The sequence below is a fragment of the Amblyomma americanum genome, chromosome 2 (assembly GCF_052857255.1).
Source record: "Amblyomma americanum isolate KBUSLIRL-KWMA chromosome 2, ASM5285725v1, whole genome shotgun sequence".
NCBI classification, from domain to species: domain Eukaryota; kingdom Metazoa; phylum Arthropoda; class Arachnida; order Ixodida; family Ixodidae; genus Amblyomma; species Amblyomma americanum.
In genome coordinates this window covers 183,946,924-183,967,915 of record NC_135498.1, presented here as the reverse complement: position 1 = coordinate 183,967,915, position 20,992 = coordinate 183,946,924, and the positions used below count along the sequence as shown (strand labels likewise).

Here is a 20,992-nt window from a genome sequence, read left to right as displayed (position 1 = left end):
AGCTTGAGACTGTTGTCCTTTGGACATAAAACTCTTGCAAACCAACGCTTGACGCTTCCCCTAATTAGTCATGTGGTCTTTGCATGCTACTTTTAGCGCTATATTATTGATAACTTACATTTTTCAGTTTTACTTGTGCTTTACTAAAAAAATTTATTGCATTTCACTGTTTTTTACTGAAATGCAGTTTTATTATGGATGAAATATGTTAATGCTTTATCTGGCAAATTTTCCTATGTCATGACTAAGGAACACTTGGACTAAAAAATGAAAAAGCTACCATTATAACAAAAATTCATGCTCAAACACTTAAAATCTCCAGGTGTATTAAATTAACATGGCACGTCCTTTCAAAAGGCACCTGTTATAGCCAGAGTTTCTTCATGACAATAAATATCACATAACATAACACATTTTCATTACATAACTTCTGAATACAAAATTCTTAAGTATGTTTAATAATTGGATATTCCTGGAATTAAAAAAAATGGATAGGGGTTCAAAATTAATAAGGAATTCAGTGTGTACATGATAAAAAAGGTGGTTATGCAATGTAAAGTAACTTGAGCGAAGCATCTTGAATCAGCTGAGGAAATAAAGTATTGAGATCTAGAACAACAACTGAATTAAAAACTTAAAATAAAAATACTCCATCTTTGGAATCAGATTCCACAGAAAGGCCTCATCCCGGTTTACTTTTACAATCACTGAGTGTTTAGGACTGTAAATATAGAGAATGGCCCTGTAAAGGTTCATTATATACATTTGCACTTGGATTTGAGTGTAGTAGCTATGTGTTGTTTTCAATACAATTTCATCCCCACTGAAAACTAAGTAAGGCAACAGGCTGCGCCTTTCTTCATACAAGATGAAAGGTTCATCTCTGAACTTATATGTGCACTTAATCTCAATGAGCACAGTTTCATTGTCAATTTTGGTGATACCGTCTGAGCTGCAGCAAAGCCATGGTTGCTCTGGAAGCACGACGAGTCTTGTCTGAAAATAACGAATGGGATTAATTAGTACTTTATTTGAAAGACCTAAGGGATAAAAGACTTGACGTGCAAGGAGGGACTCATGCAAGGTAAAACAACAAGCAAACTTAGTTGTATAATGCAAATACCAAGCTTTTGTTGCAGCTCATCTCGTGCAATTGCTTCTGTTTTGATACCTGAAAAAACAATTTGACGTCCTAGACTTTATTATTATGAACATTGAACAGAATTCAATCCTGCTGTGGCACAGGGTGCACAGTGATGTGATTTGATGACAAAGCACAGCATGTTTTCCTTTTAAATGAAGTTATGTGCTGCTGGAAAGCATACCGTATTGCATTGCAGCACTTGGGTAGGATGATCTCTTCCATAATTGTTCAGCTGCTCTCTGCAATCCGTCATCATTCTTTTTTGTCCTGATGGCATGTGCTTTTGTACTGCTTATTCGCACGTGACGCTCTTCGTGCCATCTGCAAATTATAAGCATTATAAACATGATTTCATTCATTATGTGTGTTGTGCTTGCTATCATTTGCCGAATTTTCATTACATAACGTGAGCAGTTTGCCTGGCCCCTTGTGTGAAGGCATAGGCCACATGGGTTCTCTTTAAGCACTACTTTTTCATCGTAGCTCGCAGCGCTTTTCTCATCGAATTCGCTGGCAAAATTTCTGATTTGGGTTTTTTCATTTTCAAGAACCTCAAGGTATCTGTAGACTGGTTGGTGCTTCATTGGCTGTAGTAATTCCTCTAGAGTTTCTTTCTCCAATTTTGCCGTCACTTGTTAAACAATTTCATTGACTACTTCCTCACAAATCATATCCTCAGCGCTTGTCTTTTCTATTTCCAATATTTGTCGTAGGGAACATGCTATGCCCGGATAGCTAAATATGACGTTTGGGTCATGAGGCTTTCCTTCTGGAGTGCTAGTGTCCAGGCCTGTTAAGAAGGACGAAAAAAAAAACTAAACAAGTTAATGGCATACTTAACAAATGGAAGCAGCAGCTATGAAGGGCGGCATGCTGAATGCACAGAAATAAAAAAGATCAGCTAAACTAGTTGGCCAGAAAGCATATTTTCAGGCTGCAGTGTTGAAGCATCTAATAAAGCAGCGAATGCTACTCACAGGAGAATAGGTCCGAAACATCTTGTTCTAAGCGCCTCTTTGGTTTGTCACTCGGCTTTCCCCATTTCTGGGGCTGGCTGGTGCATGATTCCTCCTCGTAGCTGTTTACATAGAGGCACATAGCAGCTGCATGCTTGCAATGAGCTGTGATGCCAGCTTTGCATGTGCATCTCCCTCCTTGAACGAGGAGGTTCCGCCTCTCCTGGCTTGACCACGCCAACTATGAGAGAAAGAAATTGTCTGGGTATTTCTCAAACCAGCCAGACATGCTAGACCATCAAACTAATTGTAAATGTAAGGCAATGTCAGATTTTGGGTGTCCTGGCTTATAGTTGGATGCGCCAAGACATTGCTTTTTGCTAGAGCCACGTCTCCATCTCGTCATGCATGTTTCGCTGCATTACTGTTCGCAATTGCTCTGTTACCGCATTCACTGTCTCATTATCTTACGTCACTTTCTATCACCATCTGATCGGCCGTCCTATCACACGCATTGGCTCTCCGTGAAAAATCTTTCGGTTATAATCGAGCCCGATTCTTCACACGCGCGCGCGCGCTCACGCGCACAGATTGAGTTTTCTTTTTGCTTAACGTCTTCCTCGTGGATAAAACTAACGGCACTGTACATTTCCGCGCTTGCGTCGCACGCACGACACCCGTGGCTGGGGATAACTCGCAGCTAACTACGCGTTCACGCCACAGGTTTAACGCCTGTAATGCAGATTAGCCCACAAAACTCGTAGGCAGACGTGAGAACCGAATAAAAAAAATTAGGCGGCAGTAAGCCGAGTTTTGCAGTGCTTTAATTCAGCCAATTAACCTCGCAAGCGTCAGTGAATTTTCCAACCAGCAACTAAAGCATCTGCCTCGTATTCGCCAGCAGAGATGGATCGAGTGCCCCTAATCATTGCGAGTCATTTATCGGTAGTTCGAGCATATAACAAAATGACAGACTTACCTCGACGTACACGTCGTACACGATGTGGTCGCTCACTTGCGATGTGCATTTGCCACTTAGCCTGGCTCCATCGTGGTCAATACTCTGCTCCACAGAGTATACATGTGAAATTAGCTTTTGACCTTTATTCAAATTTGTTTTTCGGAAGTAGCTCTCAAGCTGAGCGACCTTTTTGTAGCCGCACTTCAGACGATACATATTGGCGCGGCGTGAGCTCGGCGCGTGCACGGAAGCGAGCGGGAGCGACGCGGCTCAAAGGGCGCGCGCCACCGCGGATTGCCCCCAGTTTCTCTTTTTCTGTCGGAGATGGCGCTTTCTGTCAGGAGCAGTAGCGCCACTCTGCGACGCCGCGGTTCCCTATAGTGGTTTCGGGGCGGAGCCCACCGCCTCCTTGCTCCGCATTGGCCGATTCGGCGGTCGGCATTTCTCGGTGTCGTCATTTTGACGTCACTGTCTCAATATTGAGACAGTTTTTTGAGACTGATCCGTAATCGCGCCCCTGATCCCACGGCTAGTTCCTGCTTTTTTAGGCGTCGTCTGAAATCAAGGTTCTATTTGGTTGTCCAAAGTGAGCGGATAACAATTATCGAAGCCAATGAAGGTCACGGGCCTCCAGAAAGAAACCTGCACGAAACGTCGGGCCCGAAAATCGACGAAGACAACTTGAGGTAAGCCTGTGTTATTGGTTTAAAGATGCCACATGCCAAGCATATGATTTGGGTTCTGTTTCTTTCACTTTAGCAAATACAAGGCGTCCACGAAGCACGGCTTGTTGGATAAAATCAACTTTTTTGGCTTCATAAACGTCTGGCACAAATGATTCAGTTGGGAAGGAGCAAGAACCAAGCAAGGCGGTTGGGCGCACGCTAACAACCTTGCTCGTTTTCGGTCGTTCTTGGCTGTGCTATAAGTTGCTGCAGCGCAGCACACGCATATGTTCCTGTAAAAACATATTAGCCCGAACTCAGAGCAAAGGTTTTTCCCTGTTATTCCCTGCTTTCGAAAAGCGGAACAGAAACTATTCCCTGTTTGTTTTCCCCGCTGTGTTCGCTGCTGCAATTCTCTAAGCGGGAATTATAGTCTCGAAATGGCGCCAACACGAAGAATGCCTAGCGAGCAAGAGCTAATCGTAATAGAGCCTATGTAGAGCCATCCGCTCTTGGCTCGGGCTTCTGCCGACCTAACAAACTCATACACAGCTGTTGAAAAGCGCGAGCTGTGGATCCAGCTTGCGTCGATTCTCAACGACAAGGGGTCGGCCGTTTAAAAACATGATGTCTTTGCCTTGCGCCTTGCTAGCACTGTTTATTCCATCTGTGGTGTATTTTAGTCTCGGAGGAGGTGCAGGAATGCATAGACAAGTGGTTGAGCATTATTGATTGCTTCTCTTTTGCTAGTGCTCTTTTAGTTTCATGGTTTGCCAGTACCAATCAGCCGCACCTTTTACCCTGTTACAGCAGAGGAGATGAACGGGGAGCCTCAGCAAGTTGTCGACAAGACACACGGAGCCCCACAGACCGTGAGTTGGCTTTCCATTATTCAAGCTCCATACTACCCTTTCTGGCAGCTGATTGAAAGTAATAGCACTATACTCTCTGGCAGCATTTGCAGCAGTAGCCAAAATACTGCAGAGATTCTACAGTACACACAAAACTATCTCTCTCTGGCTTTGCCACGCAGTGCAGAATGTTTATTTTTCTTGCAGTGAGGCTGTGACATCTCCTAGCAGTCTATCAAATGTACACATGAAATATGCTACTACAATGCTGCCCAAGATTGCTGTCCTGTATATTTATGTCAAGTCCTCTAACACATTGTACCAAATGTTTTGCGTATTCCACCACGTGATGAGCGCATTTTCTTTCCTGACAGCTACACCGGTGCCCTCGCCGCAGCCCTCACAGCAGCACACACCAGAGCCCCCACTGCAGCCCTCAACGCGTGCCACGCCTAGCCTTCTTGGGAAGCGACGGCGAGACGATGGGGCCAATAAGGTGCTGCGCCAGATGCTGTATGAATCGCATCGTTTGGATTCCCTTACTGACGCCCGGAACCGCCAGGACGCTGCTTTTCAGCAAAGCATGCTGGAGGTGTGTACTCGCTGCACACACTGCACTTTGAAGAGTCGAAGCCGTCACCTGAAGCATAAATATCAGTGCTCTCTTTTGAGCACCTCTACTTCTGTTTTGACGCCTCTTGTGGGAGGTGGTTGGGACAGCCGAGGTTATGAAACTGACACGAGTCTTCTACAGCCATACTTTGTCCAAAATGTCTCAGCTCCTGAAATTTTACATAAAGCTTAAGCGAGATCTCAAAATTGGTTGTCAGTAATAATTTGTAATTGGAAGTATTTTTACATGCAGGCCATATGGGAGGTGACAGATGCTGTGCAGGCGTCAAATGGTCAGCAAGAGCTGCTCATCCAGAATGTGAACCTACTGACGCTAATCTTACAAAAGCAGCTTGAGCCACCTGCACCACATTGAATTGTTCATATATATGTCATTATTTGCTTGTTTTTATTTTTATGAAAGAACCTCTTCATATGTTTATATTTATTCAAGAACATTATTTACTTCTCTGCCAGGTGCAGACTCATTGAACTATTTTTAGTTTGCTTGTTAAAATTTTTGTTTTATGTGTTTGTTTATTTACATTGTCTGCTTCTCTGTCAGGTTTCTGTTTTTGTATTTATTCAAGATCATCTCTGCCATGTGCCATAGCATCATTTTTTTATTTCTTGTAAGCTCTGCAGGCCCGGATGCTTCACACTGTTTATTTTCTTCCAGTTATGTAATTTAAGCTCTGCCAGGTGTGAAAGCCTCCTAAACTCTTTTATTTTCCATTCCTTTCAAATGTTTACCTGCAGCTGTGGCAGGTGCACAAGGTGCAATTTCTAGTGCTTGTTTTCTTTCATTGCAATATGTGGGCAAGTGCAATATGTGGGGCAAAGTTGTTCTGAAGTGACTGTAGTTATGAAGGGCATCATAATATGGGGATTCTGGATAAATTTTGAACACTTCGATTTTGTGTCTGTTAAGGTTGTTTGCATGTTCCTGAGTCGGTTTTTTTTCGCATTACTTTTCCTGCTTTTCCGTAAAGTGTCCATTGTGTGCATTGTAACGTGTTCTATCCTCAGTAGACCCGAGGAAAAATGAGGCTTGCCAGCATTCGTCCAAAGTCGCTTCTGAACTAGTGTTGAATGCAGGCAAAAAAAAATTTGGCGGATGCTTGAGCTCCACCTTTAAAGGTATGATGCAACAATGTTAACGTCTCTCGTTTGTGGGTCCCTTTACAACTTCAAACGCAGCCATGTTGGCATCATCGTCTGTGATACTCGTGTGTCTTTTACACGTAACATGATTTTTTTAGTCCAGTAAAATCTACGAAGAGCAATGTCTTGTGTAGCACTTGCTGTGCATTCCACCAGTTATGTAATGTGTTTCAGCAAAGTGCAAACCAGGGCTACATCGGGCCTACAAGTCTGCACAACATGCCAAACCTGTGATTACTAGCATTCAAGCTGGCAGTCAAGATGAAGCTTTTTTTTTAAGGGGCAAACAGCGTGTAAGACTTAGACGGAAAGCAAAGAAAACATAGGACGAGTGCTCATCCTATGTTTCCTGTGCTTTCCGGCTATGTCTTTCGCACTGTTCGCCTTAAAAATGTACAGCCAACTCGCCCGTTTGGCCAGAGTGTAAGATACAACTGTTATTGTGCAATCTCTGTGCAGCACTCGACAAGGCATATGCAAATCACTGTTGATGCTGCATGCTTTTGTTTCCCTGCTGTGTGTTACAGTTGGCAAACTAGTATGAACAGCTGTGACGAAAAAAATTATTGTGACCAATGAATAAACGTGGTGCAAAAACAAACGCTTTACTGGTTCCTAGCAGTCTCCACACCACACTTTTCCCTCATGCACATTCATCAAACACATAGTTACAGCAAGCAACTGTTTGCCTAAGAGGGCAGGTCGACGTAAGCAACGGCGAAAGACGGTGTACAAGGATGCATTTCACTTGTTGGACGAGCTGTTTCGGCGTGTATTTCGACTTGAGAAGGAGAGAGTGCAGTGGCTGTGCGGCAAGCTTGCTGATGCACTGAAAGGCGTACTGGTGACCACTGCCGGTGGAGCAGCAGTTGGTGTGTGCGCTTCATATCTTGACACTGGAGGCTTTCAAGCACACGTAAGAAAAAGTAATTTACAAATGCTGGAATGTGGCTACCAGTGGCCAAAGGCATCATATCACACGGGCTCACGCACTAACAGAGGGCAATGGCACTGCCCGTAGCAAGAGTGGCTACGACAACTCGCCACGCCAGCAGGGCGAGTCATTGCAGCCACAGCTGCCAGATGGTCTAGGGCTTACTGCCGGTGGTGCTGCTGTTGCCGCTGCTGCTGCCGCTGCTGCTGTCGCCGCACCATCTGCAGGTGTGCTTGCCTCTGCGGACGGGTTGTGCCAAAGAGGCCAATTATACGGTCTCGCATGGCTCTACCACGCAGGTAGGTCATGCGGGATCCTGTCCCCGCCAAGTACCCGGCAAGCAGAGGTGGTCCATTGTTGTCAGGGTCATCAGTAGTGTCGTCTTCGTCTGCAGCCAGGGCTTCTTCAAGACAGATGTTGTGCAACGCAGCACACGCTGCAATGATGACCACCGCCCGCTCCGGCTCGTAGTGGAGTGTCCGGTACCTTTGAAGGCACCGGAAGCGGCTTTTGAGAACACCAATGCAGCGTTCCACAACACATCGCATTGAGGCGTGTGTTGCGTTTTACTGCCCTTCTGCAGTGTTTGCACCAGGATGCCCTGACACTGGTGTGAGCAGCCACGGCTCCAGTGGATATCCACTGTCTCCTGCACGACCAAAATTTGCAGTGAAGTGTGTTGTTGCCTATGTAATAAATGATTCATATCAAGCAGCTCAAAGCCAGTATGCTGAACCAGAATTCATAGGCATGCAGAATATTCATGACTAAGGGGTACCTCTGTAAGCACAGCCTTCTAGGTTAATGATGTACTGTGATATCTTACACGACAATAACGATGTGCTCCACCTTCCGACGCAGCCGTGAGTAGCGCCAAGAAAAGGCATCGTGACAAGACCCCGGGCAGCGAGGGTCGACCGCAAGGATCTTCATGTCTGCGTCGCAGATCTGCGAGAAACACAGGCAGACAATCTTGGACGTGAACTTCCACTGTCGAGGTCGCGGCTTTCGAACCCATGCGGTCAGAAAGCCAGTCTACTCACGATCATGGTGTTCATCGCATAGTATCCTTTGCGGCTCCAGAATGCTGCCCGGTTTGCTGGGTCTCCCCGCGGCGCTTTTATGGCAATCAGCGTGCCGTCGACGCAGCCGACGACGCCGGGGATGGTGCCGCGGGGAAGGAAGGTCGCCTTCGCTGCCGCTTTTTCCTCGGGGTGCGCCGGGAAACGCACCCATCCCTTCTGTGCGCCGACTTTGCAGATGGCCTCAGCCACACGCCGCACGCACTTGCTCACCGTCGGTTGTGCGAGGCCGACGGTCTGCTCGTTGCCGACGCACACTTGAAAGCCCCCGGAGGCAAAAAAAACGGAGAGCGCACAGCACCTGCCGCCGCACCGACAAAACGCTCGTCCGTACGCCTCGCAGTTCGTCTGCAAGTTCGCCGCACAACCACTCCACTTTCTCCTTATCGAGTCGAAATAACCGACGGAACAGCTCGTCCGGCAAGTCATACGCGTCCTCGTACACCGTCCTTCGTCGTTGCTGGCGCCGACGTTGCCGCCTCCGCCACCAATAAACAGCAGACGACGCCGCCGCCATTTTCCCTCTAAAACTCTGTAGACCGACTCTTCGCGGTCGCAAAAAAACAGTCTAAAACCGCGGGCATAATTAGGTGTTCAACGTCATGCGTTTTTTCTTGTCCGTGACGCCATTGCAGCTTCCCGTGACGCAACTTTTCAAAATGGCGCCGGCGACCAATAGGAGCGGGCATTTTAGAGCGCTCTCAATTGTAGAGCGGTCGGAGCGAGTTCCGTAATCCGGGCCCTGATCCGGGTCTTGGCTCCGGATCAGCTCTTCCCAGGTGGCAAGGTCTGGGATGCTTTGTGATTTAGCCCCAAGAGAATCCTGACACTCCGAAATTAAGTGATTTTGCGAGGTCATTCTGTGGCAGCTACTGCAGAGCTCAGGCTCCCGAGTGTCTTCATCGTGTAGTATAGAGTACAGAAAGAAATCAAAACTTTCATCCCTTTTCTGTTCATGAAGAGTCCTCTGGTGTTGCTTTCCCGCGTGCTTTTCATTTTATTACCTGAATACAGGTGAATAGTCACCAGATATGCCCGCGTGGCCCGGGATCCAGATTACGTTATGCCTGGGTTTCTCCTCGGTGGAGGTTACCCCGCTGAGTATTCTAAGGGCTGTAAGGGAAGAGATTTTCCTTCCCTCACGGCGCAGTACGGGTGTCCAGCGAGATATGCGAGACAATTGCGTCCGTTCCTTAAATTGTCCAACGGGCCACGCGCCGCGCCGAACGGGCGATGGCGTTTCGTGCACTCCTTGGAAACGCTGCAACACGCTGTCGCGTCTCACTCTTAAGCGTCCGCCAAATTTTAACGCGACAGCGTTAAGGAGCTCGTGTGGCAGAAAAGCCGGTGTCGTCGGCGTCTTTGGCCGTGAGTGAAAAATGGCGCATCTCGGTGGACGCCTGAATCGCGCCGTAAGGGAAGGGATTTTCTTTCCCTTACGGCGCGGTACGGGTGTCCAGCGAGAATTGTGAGACAGGCGTCATTTTCTTTCCTTAGAAGCAATTTTTATTTCAATTTCCTCCCCCTACGGCCCGGTTCGGGTGTCCACCGATATATGTGAGACAGGCGTCCTTTCCTTTCCTTAAAAAATTATTTCTATTTTCCTTGCCTTACAGCGTGGTGCGGCTGTCCACCAAGATATGTTCCCTTTCCTTAAATTGTTCGGGCAAGGGGTCGCACCGAAGGACGATGGCGTTCCGTGGATTCCTTGGCAATGATGCAACACGCTGTCACGTCCTGCTCTTAAGGGCGAAGCTTAAGCGTCCTCCAAATTATTTCTAGAGACGATTGAGCATCTAGTGCGCGGATGTCCGCAACTGTGCCTACTCGCCGTAGGATAGCTCGCCCAGCTTGGGTGATCTGAAGTCGTAGTGTTTAAGATGCACGGATGGCTTCTGTTAGTTCCGCAAAGGTGTTGAAGCTTCCTAGTGTGGTCAGACGCTGCTCAGTCGAGGTGCTTTTCGGAAGGTTAAGGGCCGTCTTGAATACCCCCTTATGATGGTGCCAACTTGCTGCTCCTCTCGCTTTATTAGCGTGTGAAATGATAGTCCGTATGTGATTCGGCTAAGTACCAGTGCTTGTACCAGCCGAAGAGTGTCTTCTCGCATTCCTTGGTGATGCTTGGTAATGCGGCTGATGATGCGAGCTATCTGGTTTACGGTGGTTTTGAGAGTCTGGATGGTTTGGGTAACACGGAGGTTGCTCTGTATCCAAAGACCAAGAATACGGATCAGGTTAACTTCCCTGACCCTCGATCGTGAGGTTGATGGGACCTGGAGAGACGTATCTCGGGCCATGTACTCGTATGACCTCCGATTTCTCTGGAGCGCAGTGGAGGCCGCTTGGCGAGGCCAAGTCCTCGACGATCCGGGCTGCTGATTGTAGGGTGGTTTCTTTTTGGCTAAGGGAACACTCTGTGGCCCATATGGTTATATCATCAGCGTGTATGGTTAAAGCCTACATTTGGAAGTGCTTGTAGTGCACGCGATAGCCTTAGCATAGCACTGTTGAAAAGCAGAGGAGAAATAATAGCTGCCTGAGGTGGGCCTTTGTGAGGCGTAGCTTTTACACCGGAGCGGGTTTGTCCAATGCCTATCGTGGCCGTGCGGCCCCTGAGGAACGCACGCACGTAAGCAAAGACCTTTTATCCGCCGTTAGGGTCATTTAAGGCTTGAAGGATCGGCTCATGGGATATGTTGTCGAAGGCGCGCTTTAAATCTAAGGGCAAGATGAGATGTTCTTGACCTCCCGGGAAGTTGGTAAGCACTTCTCGTAGGAGCAGGAAGGCGTCTTGGGCCGAAAGCCCTGGCCTGAACCAAACAATAGAAGGGGGAAGAGATCAATGTCTTCAATATAATTATGAAGCCGGGTGTGGATGGACCGTTCATAGAGTTTTCCTAAACATGATGTTATAGAGATGGACTGAAGGGAATAAATTTGATTCACAAAATGAGTGAAAAGAATTCCTACGCATGCAGCAACAGGTATCTACCCTATCGAAAAATCTCATATGGATGCGTTTGTGTCTCGTATGAATTTATATGTGTCTAGTATGTGGTCATACGAGATGATATGTGTCTAATATGTGGTCATACGCGTTGATATGTGTCCAATATGTGTTTCGTTTGGGCTGATATGTGTCCCTAGTATCCCTCGTATGGGCTTATTTGTGTCCTTCGTATCCCTCGTATGGCCATATGTGTCCTTCGTATCCCTCGTATGGGCTGATATGTGTCCTTCGTATGCCTCGTACGGGCATATGTGTCCCTCGGTTGCCTCTATGTGCTGATACGTGTCTATCGTATCAGTTGTTTGAGCCGAAATATGGATTTCGTATCACCCGAATGGGCCGATGTGTCTTTCGTATCACTCATTTGAGCCAATATGCAGCTCTCGTATCACTCATATGGGTGAACTGCATCTCTCAGTCAGCTGATATTGTCACGGACTCGAAGACGACAAAGTTGGCAGTGGCGCGGCACGGAGCGCTCGCGCTAGGCCCACCGCCATTAAATCATTCCATCGCCATCTGTTATGTAGTACTGTCTTCACGTGCTTGCCGTCACGTAACATTTGGCGTGAGGTGCGGAGTTCATCCCCATCCTGGTCCTGGAGCTTCGGCGTCCTGCGTGTGCCGTGGTCGTCGGTCGTGTGTTCCTGCCCGCATTGCCCGGTTGTGCCCCAGACCGCCAGACCAGAACCGACCATGTCGTTCACCCCGTCCCCGGCCCCGACCAGAAGACACGACAACTTGACGACGACGCCACCGCTACTCGAACCTATGACCCCACTGACCCTAGAAGCCGCCAACATATTCGAACACAGCCCCTGCCCATGCCGTTCGGTGTGATCATGGGCCTCGGCCGTCGGCTCAAGGTGACCTAGCTAGCTACGGCCCGGAAGCTTCCTGGACCAGCGCTCATCTGATCATCATCTGTTCATCTCTTTCATCGTGACGGCAAACCCTGCATCTTCTTCTCTCCTGTGTTCATCCGTCCTGTCACGCTCATCGTCACGCCCTGCGTTTCGTCTTCACTGCCGGTCTTTCAGTTCGCGCGATCGGGACGATCGCTCGGCAGACCCGGGTAGTGTCACGGACTCGAAGACGACAAAGTGGGCAGTGGCGCGGCACGGAGCTCCCGCGCTAGGCCCACCGCCATTAAATCATTCCATCGCCATCTGTTATCCGTCACGTAACAATATGTGTGTCTTTTATGAGGCTCGTATGAAATTAAATGGATAACTTTTCATCTTGTCTTTCACGCGGTGCACTTGAGCTCATAATTAAAAAACACAGGTGATCAAATTAGATCCCTCTAACGTGGTGGGATGTTAAATCCCGAGTATAGTACCATTTTACGCTGTATCAGCTTAGCACATGAATGGGCAAGCATATGGCATTCCAATACTGTCCTGTTTCAAAGCTACATCTCAGCTGAAGCGCATACATTCGAAAAAAAGTTTAGAACACCCTCAGGAAAAGTAAAGTTAAGCCAAGGACACCATCTAAAACATAGTAGATAATAAGGCCACAAAACATTGGTCCATGGGATAAATGACTCAAGTAGCTTCCAATAATAAGGAAGTGACTATACAGATGCAAAAATTTCCCATACATATATCCCAAGCTTGAGAGGTGTGTTGAATAATTTGCCTCCTTGTCTATAACATGCTAATTACTGAAAGTGAAAGATATTATTATAAACAAAGCTTCAGATGTCTTTTTTCAGAGGTGTAATTCATTTTTTGATATCGTCCCCCACTTACACTGATGCCCTTGCGTCATCGATGCACTATTGTTGTTTACATGCCCTCAGAGAAGAATGAGGCTGATGTCCCCAACTGGACACTAAAGGTCTTCAAATGTTTCTTCAGCTACGGAATAGCCAGTAGCTACAAGGCACTAGGTCAGAGCTATTGGTGGGTGATGCAGAACATCCCGAAACTGCAGCTTATTCAACACGGCGGTATTGCCACCTAACTTGTTGTCATGTCAAGCATTGTCACATTAAATGATGGATTTTTTTAGGACAAACTATAAGAAAAAGTGCACGGTCCTTCTGCATCCTCAAGTTCAAGAATGCCCGCAATAACCGTCTGCTTAATGTGACAATCATCACAAATAAATTCATCCACATGTGCCACGAGCTCAGATGCGAGATGCAGACAGTAGGCATCCACTGCACTCCTCGTCTTTCACACTCAACACAGCTGGATCTTGCATGTACGTACAGTTTGTACCCACCTTCAGACTGGAAACATAACATACCCATTACCATAAATTGGACTCAATCGATGGTGGATTATGATAGGGAGAACACCTTCTGCCATCCAAAATTTGGTTTCGAAAAACTGTTATAACCGTACACAGATGTATACTAACATTTTCCTTGTGACTACTTCAATATCAGTGGTGCCATGTGCAAAATGGAAATATCATGAAAAGTGGGAACATCAAGCTTTCTTTTCATTGTAACGTCTTTCCCTTTCATGAGGTAATAAATGTGTTACAGACCACGAGGTAAAAAATATACTGATCACCCCTCGTATAAACAGAATCCACCAATACCATCTGTTTAATGAAACAACCCTACATAATACACAAAAACATTACATATATACTAATATATCATGGAACAAGAGTAAGAGTTTTGTACACAGACCACACGAACAACACAGCAGCAAGTGACATACAATATTAGTTACATTTCTCCATATTTACTATACTCAAATACAACTTAAAAATGAAGTGGCAGATGCCTCTCAAAGGACCAGGCATTGTAATGAGCATGGAGGAGGAGGACACAACCAGCAGTGCATGCGAGTTTTGATGATGACGATGAGATGTGAGCCCATTAACAGGCCAATGTGATCCATTAAACGTCTGCGTATACAAGCCGAGCACATCGAGCACTGCCACAATGAGATTAGCAAAAATGAGAATGACAATGTCTCTGATGAGCTATTGTAGACGCCATGGTGGAGGGCTCCAGATTAACTTCAACTGCATATGCCCTGACAAAGCACAGCAAAGAGGCGTATTTTCCACTTCACCTATATCAACATGTGGTTGCTCTCGCCTGGATTTGACTCAGCTTCCTTGGGCATAGACCACAATGGAGTGAACAAATGTCCATCCAAACAACTGTGACGTGACAACTAAAGAACTGAATATGGACAGGTAATGACAAAAAGAAAAGTGGGCCATATATGCCCTCTTCACTGTGTGAACATGTCACCCATCTGAAAACAAACATAAAAATAAAAAGACATCAAGTGTCACCTGCTGAAGAAATAAACAGCCTAAACACTAGTACACCTTCATTCACAGAAATGGAGCTACCTGTCACAAGGCAATGGGTGTGGTAGGCATGCAGCAACCCAATTATATAGTGTGCGCCATCCTGATTGGCTCAGGTTGTCGTACCTTCCATGCAAACAACTTGCGAAGTGAATTATAGAGAAGCATTTGCCACTTCATTCTTGAGTTGTATTCAACTATAGTTTACACAACACACAGAAGAAAATACTGCTTCTCAAAGGGACACTAAGGACATGTCCACATAATTTGTTCTTAGTAAAAATATGTTGCATTGGCCCTTTCTAACCATTCTGTTATTCTGTTAACCATTCTATTACTAGGGCCACCTACCCGTGTGTGTGTTTTTTTTCTTGCAGAAATGAAGGGTTTATTTGAGATATGTCAATAAGGGAATTCCAAAAAGTTCCTATAGTTTCACGAAACCTATATATTCGGAAAAAAACAATCCGGTATACACTACGAACTGCCTTCAAAGATCTTGCCTGACCGAATGCTTTGTCGGATCGAACATCTCTCAGAACACCTCGGACGTTTTAAACTTGTTTACCAATAGACATCGGCTTTGCGACCAATATCAGATATACAATATGCGAGATATACCCACTCCAGTGTGCCGATCACGTATCTATAGGGCCGCCTATACCCAAGTTCAGGTGGGCTATACTCAAGAACCGCGGAACAGGGGGGTGGCAATGGGGAAGGTCACCTCCCCCCCACATTTTTCAGGGGGGAAGTGCCCCCCCAATCTCCATTTGCTTCTACTTGTATCAGATTTCTGAAAATTGAAACACATATTAGTTCTAGGACTCTTAATTCAAAACACAGTGGGGCTGCATGAGCTGCTTGGCTTAGTAGCCAGTTGTAAAGCATTTGGTATATGAGTAACCTAAACCGGTCATGTCCCTACAGAATTCGGTCGACTATATATCGACCTGACCGTGTACATGATCATGATTAGCAGAATTTAAACAAACTATGCACAGGCTTTTTTAATGGAATTGATCACTCCTCGTGCGTACAGCTTCCCACCTATAAGCTCCTCATTTCAATTAATTTTATATTGCCAGAAATCTTTGCACCGTTTGTTCGTTCGCACTCACAACCTCCGGCACGTGGCTTTATCATTTTGTTTTGGAATGCGAGGTGCGACCAGACTTATGCCGTTGATCATGGCCACGTGCAAATGATTCCACATTTTTCCAGATTCTTGCTGCTTTTGGTTCTTTATCTCGAAGGTTCCTTGCCAGCTTTAAATTCAGCACGACCAAGAACTGCATGGCATTCAGGTCGATGACCGCCGAGCACGCATAATTAAGCCTATTGCAGCCGCCGAGTAATTCAGTTCTTAGTGGCCGTGAGTCAGCCCCTTAAACAGTTAATTTTGGAAGCCTTTTTGTTGTCTTCCTGACAGCTGGAGTGTCGTCACCGCAACGTGATACTTTGCATCAAGCTTTGAACATTGAAAAAAATATATATATACAATTTATTATGTAAATGAGCATTAAATAAATAAATAACAAAATAAGCTCGAAGTCCTGCCCTCCCACTAAAAAAAAAAGAGTTCCGGAGTCCCTGCGCTATACTAATTGTCTCGAGCATAGCCCAAACCTTCACCCGCTGCCATTACGACCCGGACGCGACAGCGGTGTGCCAGAGAACGCTGCGAAACTATAATTATAGAGCTCATCGATCAACTCGATCGAAGCACCTCGGTCGAGGGCGCGGTTGTGCTACCCAGTTCCGTGTTCTAGCGCACACTAGCAGTTTATTTTTGAGAGCCTCTTCCTCCTCGTACCTTGCACACTTCTGATTTCTTAACATAAATTCTTTCAGTGCATCAATTTACCTATTCAGCAATCTATATTTCCCTTGCTGCATTTAGGAGAGTTCTAAAAGAAGTGTTTATTTTATCGTAGATAACACAGAAGTTGCTGTTTAGAGCGCAGAGAATAGGGAAGGGCCCAGCGTTATTTATGATCAATAACCGCGCAACAGGAGCTTTTATATATCGAAACCGAAACTGAAAATGTTCTAGCGTCGTCTGACGGCTAGGCCTAGACTTTATAGTGCTTCCTGTTTGTCGTAAGCCACACAAAACTTCCTGCTTAAAGCACTAAGTAAAAAGCGCAAAGCACAGTCAGGCACCGCGAGCCACTATAGGTACGAGCTTTGAAACCGAAACCGAAGGCGACTTGTCACATAGCGACTACTTTGTGTAATGCAGTGGCGATCAAAAATCGCAGAACACTTCAGACATTTAGGTTACAGCGGTACCATAAAGCTCATACATGATAGAGCCTATAGAGTTACACTAAGCCGCCCTATTCACACTCCATGGGCAGTCACAGGTGCAAGACCGATTTGACGGGCTAGTTGGTTCTGCAGTTGGTTCTGCTTATGTTGGACCAACGCTCTGTGGCACGGCTTGACACGGACTTCATAACTATTTCCCCTTCAAAGTAGTATTTGTAACTTTTCAAGTATAAGTATTTCATGGTGTGTAGAGCCCCGCGTCGTCTGCTACTACATGCGGTCAATCAGCAGTCAACTGGATGGCCGGATGCGCTGCACGAGGAGGCTGCGACATGGAGCGGTATAGGGATCACGGTCGGAGACGCAAGTTCTGCCGCAGGAAATAAACAGACGAAATTGAACGAATAAAACGTATTTATTATTCTGGTTTGTAACGAAGAGGTCATCATCATCATCGTATGCAGCGCCCTGTGTGGTGCGCGTCGCCAAGCCAATCCAAGTCTGCGGTCGTTTGCGTCCAACGTTCATCACTCGTGTCGGTGTGTGGTTGTTACAGTTATTGGATTGTGTGTTTTGCAGCCACATGTGACACTTCCACTATGGGTTCATCAGCTGCGGCGAGCTATGCGTACGTGAAATACTTCGACCGACGGTGCAAAAGCTATCGTACACGTCTCTATGTCGTCCTTGCTTCCTTTGCGCTGCACCTCTCCATGGTGCCTCACTGACTGGCGTTAGCGACCTGGCGAAAAAAAGGACGCCTACTGGCGCGGCGGAAAAGATGAAAAGGCATTCTATTCCGCCCAAGTAATAGAGCTTGGAGGTGAGTTTTGCAGTTACTTCGCTACGTGGTCAGATTTCAGAAGTGCCAAACGTGTGATGAGTGTACAGTCAAGCCTAACGCTTTTAGCAAAGCTTGGTGGCGTTTTACATAAAGTCGATGCACATGCGTTTTTACTGTTGCGAGCACTTGCAGAACGCTTACGATACCACTTCCTCTGTGCTTGCAATCCGAGCACACAGCAGCCCAGCGCACGCTTCCCAAAGAAGGGAAAAACTGCGTGGTCGCGTTGTAGCAGGTCTCGACGTGAGCGTTACTCTGAGCGAAATAATATTTCGTGATTTTTTTCATGAATTCAAGTAATTGCATGAGGCAGGGAGAAATCGGCTGTGTTCAGATCAGCTAATTTTTCCCATCATATGATTTTTGGAAAGCAATGAACGCGACACACTAACTGATTCGTTTCCGTAGCTTGCCCTGTGTTTGCTGTCGCTTTCATTATTTTATCTCTCATTCCTTGTGTTCCAGTAACAAAAGCGGAGCGTATCCAGAGGATGTCGAAGAGCAAAAATCACTGCAATGGACCTTGAAAAGTCTGAGCCAGCAACAACAGTTGCACAGATACATGTATGTACTGAGCGAAGTTTTACTGCGGATGCCTCTGCTACTGCCACTCGCACGCTTACCAGTCGCAATATGTACATTACATAGCAGCATACTTCAGAGCCAGACGCCTCTCTGTCTGTGTGTGTCTAAAATATTTATGGTTGCAACAGAGAGCTTTGTAGCGGATCTTTGAGTTGTAGTATAGAGATATTGCTTAAATGCTACCATTGTAAAAGATTGCGTAGGACACTAGAGAACCGCATATGGAATTGAAGCATCGTTATGTTTTTTGTTCTCTCATATATTGTGTGCTTCATGTCAGGTCAAAGTTTCATTTTTCGTATTGCCCCCTCGCATTGTTGTCTAAAATATTTATTGCTTGGGGGAGCAGCCAGGCTGCCTTCAGCAACAGAGAGCTTTGTAGCGAGCCCACCGATACGGCGTTGAGGGACAGCGCACTTCTCTCATTGCAGCACATTGTCTTAGCTTCGGCTTGCAACTCGGTGGCCTGTTTTCTCAGTGCCATGATGCTGGTTAAATATATGTATTGCTGGAAATTTATAAGCCCTGTTATTCTTCGGTTATGCGGCTTACCAAAGTGAATCGGGCCGCGTGAGACACGGATAGGGCCTCTGATAATTATTATTCACGTGTCTATCGAAAACACCGGTGCCGCGCTGTGGGCTACAACTGCGGTGGGCTCTCTCCGGTCGGGGCGGCTCTTGTCAAGACACGATTAATTACTGGAAGGCACCGTTCCACTCTTCCCGTCATCTGTCCATCGTCGGTCGCTTCTTGCAGGGAACCAGTCAAAGGGGGAAGGTCATTTGCATCGAGCCGAGCGTAGGAAGAACAGGCTCCTTCCCAGCTAGTCATCCTTTTTGTGCAGTCGTCGTCCACCTGATGACGCTGTCGAAATTGCCGCTGCTGTTGCTGCGCCACCGTGGTCACCCCTGTCGATGGGATCTGCACCTTAATCCTCTTCGGCTGGTGTGCATTCCGTTCATAACAGGCCCAACGCGGACGCCACCGAAAGCTCCCCATTTGACTTTCAAACAAAAGAGGTGCTGTCTACTCTTGTAAACGGAAGGGCAGCCACACAGAACAAGCAGAAATGGAGGACTAAAGCTAGTGGACCAAGCGGAAGGGAGAAAAACCTCTGAGAGGGAATGGAAGGAGAGGAGCATGGAAAAGTAGCTCCAATATAATGTCTTTTATTAAAGAATTGTTTGCGGTTGTGTGTTCCGGGGACGGTGCCTCACAACAACCTTGGTAGAGGACATTTTCAGCCAGAGGGTGGTCGGGGCCCTTTAAGTAGTGGCTGCCGGCTGGCATGCATGTGTACTCTGCCAAATTTGTTGTTAAAAATTTTTATTCTCTACGGAGGTAATTTTCATTTGACAGCTGAAGATGAAGCATAACCTTGCGTGTGCCGATTCGGTCGTTGCCATAAAGCTTGGTGCTCGGGTCTTCTGCCACAAGTGCTTAAAATACCTGAGAAATACCGTATGCATACTTCACCTTGCATTTGACTCGTCAAAAAGAAAAATTTCCCAGTGTGGATCATCATGCCTGCACACACAGTGCGGGGCCGACATGCAAGACCAGATTGTAATGCCTTTCATTCGAGTGCTAGCTTTGCAGTAAAAGCGATAGCATACAGACACGACGTGCAGCTAAATTTGTACAGTACACGCACTTCAGAAAAATGTTCAACCAGCTGATATGCACGCTTGTCAAAATTATGCGTGCATTACTTGCTGGCAGCAATATTAACAGCTGGAGGGCGGCAGACTACAGTTGAGCGGAACATATCCTGATTGTTTTCTGCTTACAGCCCACAGGAATTAGTTCACAAACAGAAATTGCAACGACCACAGGAGAGTCAGTATAGGCAGGGTCGATCATTGGCGCCGAAGTAATTAGTGTGTAGTTAACAAATATGCAATGATCTGAGGCCACAGCATGTTGTTTGAGCAGTGCATGCGCAGTTTTTCCCTCCTCTTCATCATCATCAGCCTCACTACACCTACAGGGCAAAAGCCTCTCCCATGTCTTTCCAATTAACGCTGTCCAATTAACCCTCCTGTGTGGTGTCAAATGCAAGTCTTTAGAGTGCGACTGCCCGTCACATATGCTTTTGAGGATATCTCGGAGCATACATGCAGACCTCACGACAGCACACAATGCACTGAAGGACATATACTTGCGTTGTTGCCGCCGATGTATGCATCTGAGTGCAAGAGTCCGCAGCTGCCCTGAATAACTAACGTCCTTTCTTTCGCTCCCAAGGATCAGATTTCTACCGTACGCATGCGAGCAATGAGACGCCACAGCACGCAAAGCAGCAGAGGGCACTCGCCTTCCGTGATCAATGGACGGCCTTGGCGCAATGATTGCCAGCAGGCTGGTTCTGGCGGCGACCAGTTCATGTGAGCATGATGCACCTTCCTGTCAGGAGTGAATTTTCTGGCAGCGAACAGGCTCTCCGAGCGCAGCAATTTGAAAAAGCCCAATGATAATTTAAAGATGTATAGACACCTAATTTTGGTGGCATGTTTTCTTCTCTACAATGATTCAGAAGACACTACTATGAATGAATCATCATGTGGTGTTTGCCTGGGACCTATAAATAATTTATAATCGAATTTTTCTGTCATG

At 46.5% G+C, this 20,992-nt stretch overlaps 1 long non-coding RNA gene across 1 annotated transcript; it reads left to right on the top strand.

The window, feature by feature from the left end:
• The first annotated feature begins 3,544 nt into the window (after positions 1–3,544).
• Positions 3,545–6,954, top strand: LOC144122068 (uncharacterized). Its single transcript, XR_013312794.1, has 4 exons — positions 3,545–3,747; positions 4,537–4,598; positions 4,952–5,169; positions 5,443–6,954. It is a non-coding gene; the product is annotated as an uncharacterized LOC144122068 (long non-coding RNA).
• The last annotated feature ends 14,038 nt before the right edge of the window (positions 6,955–20,992 follow it).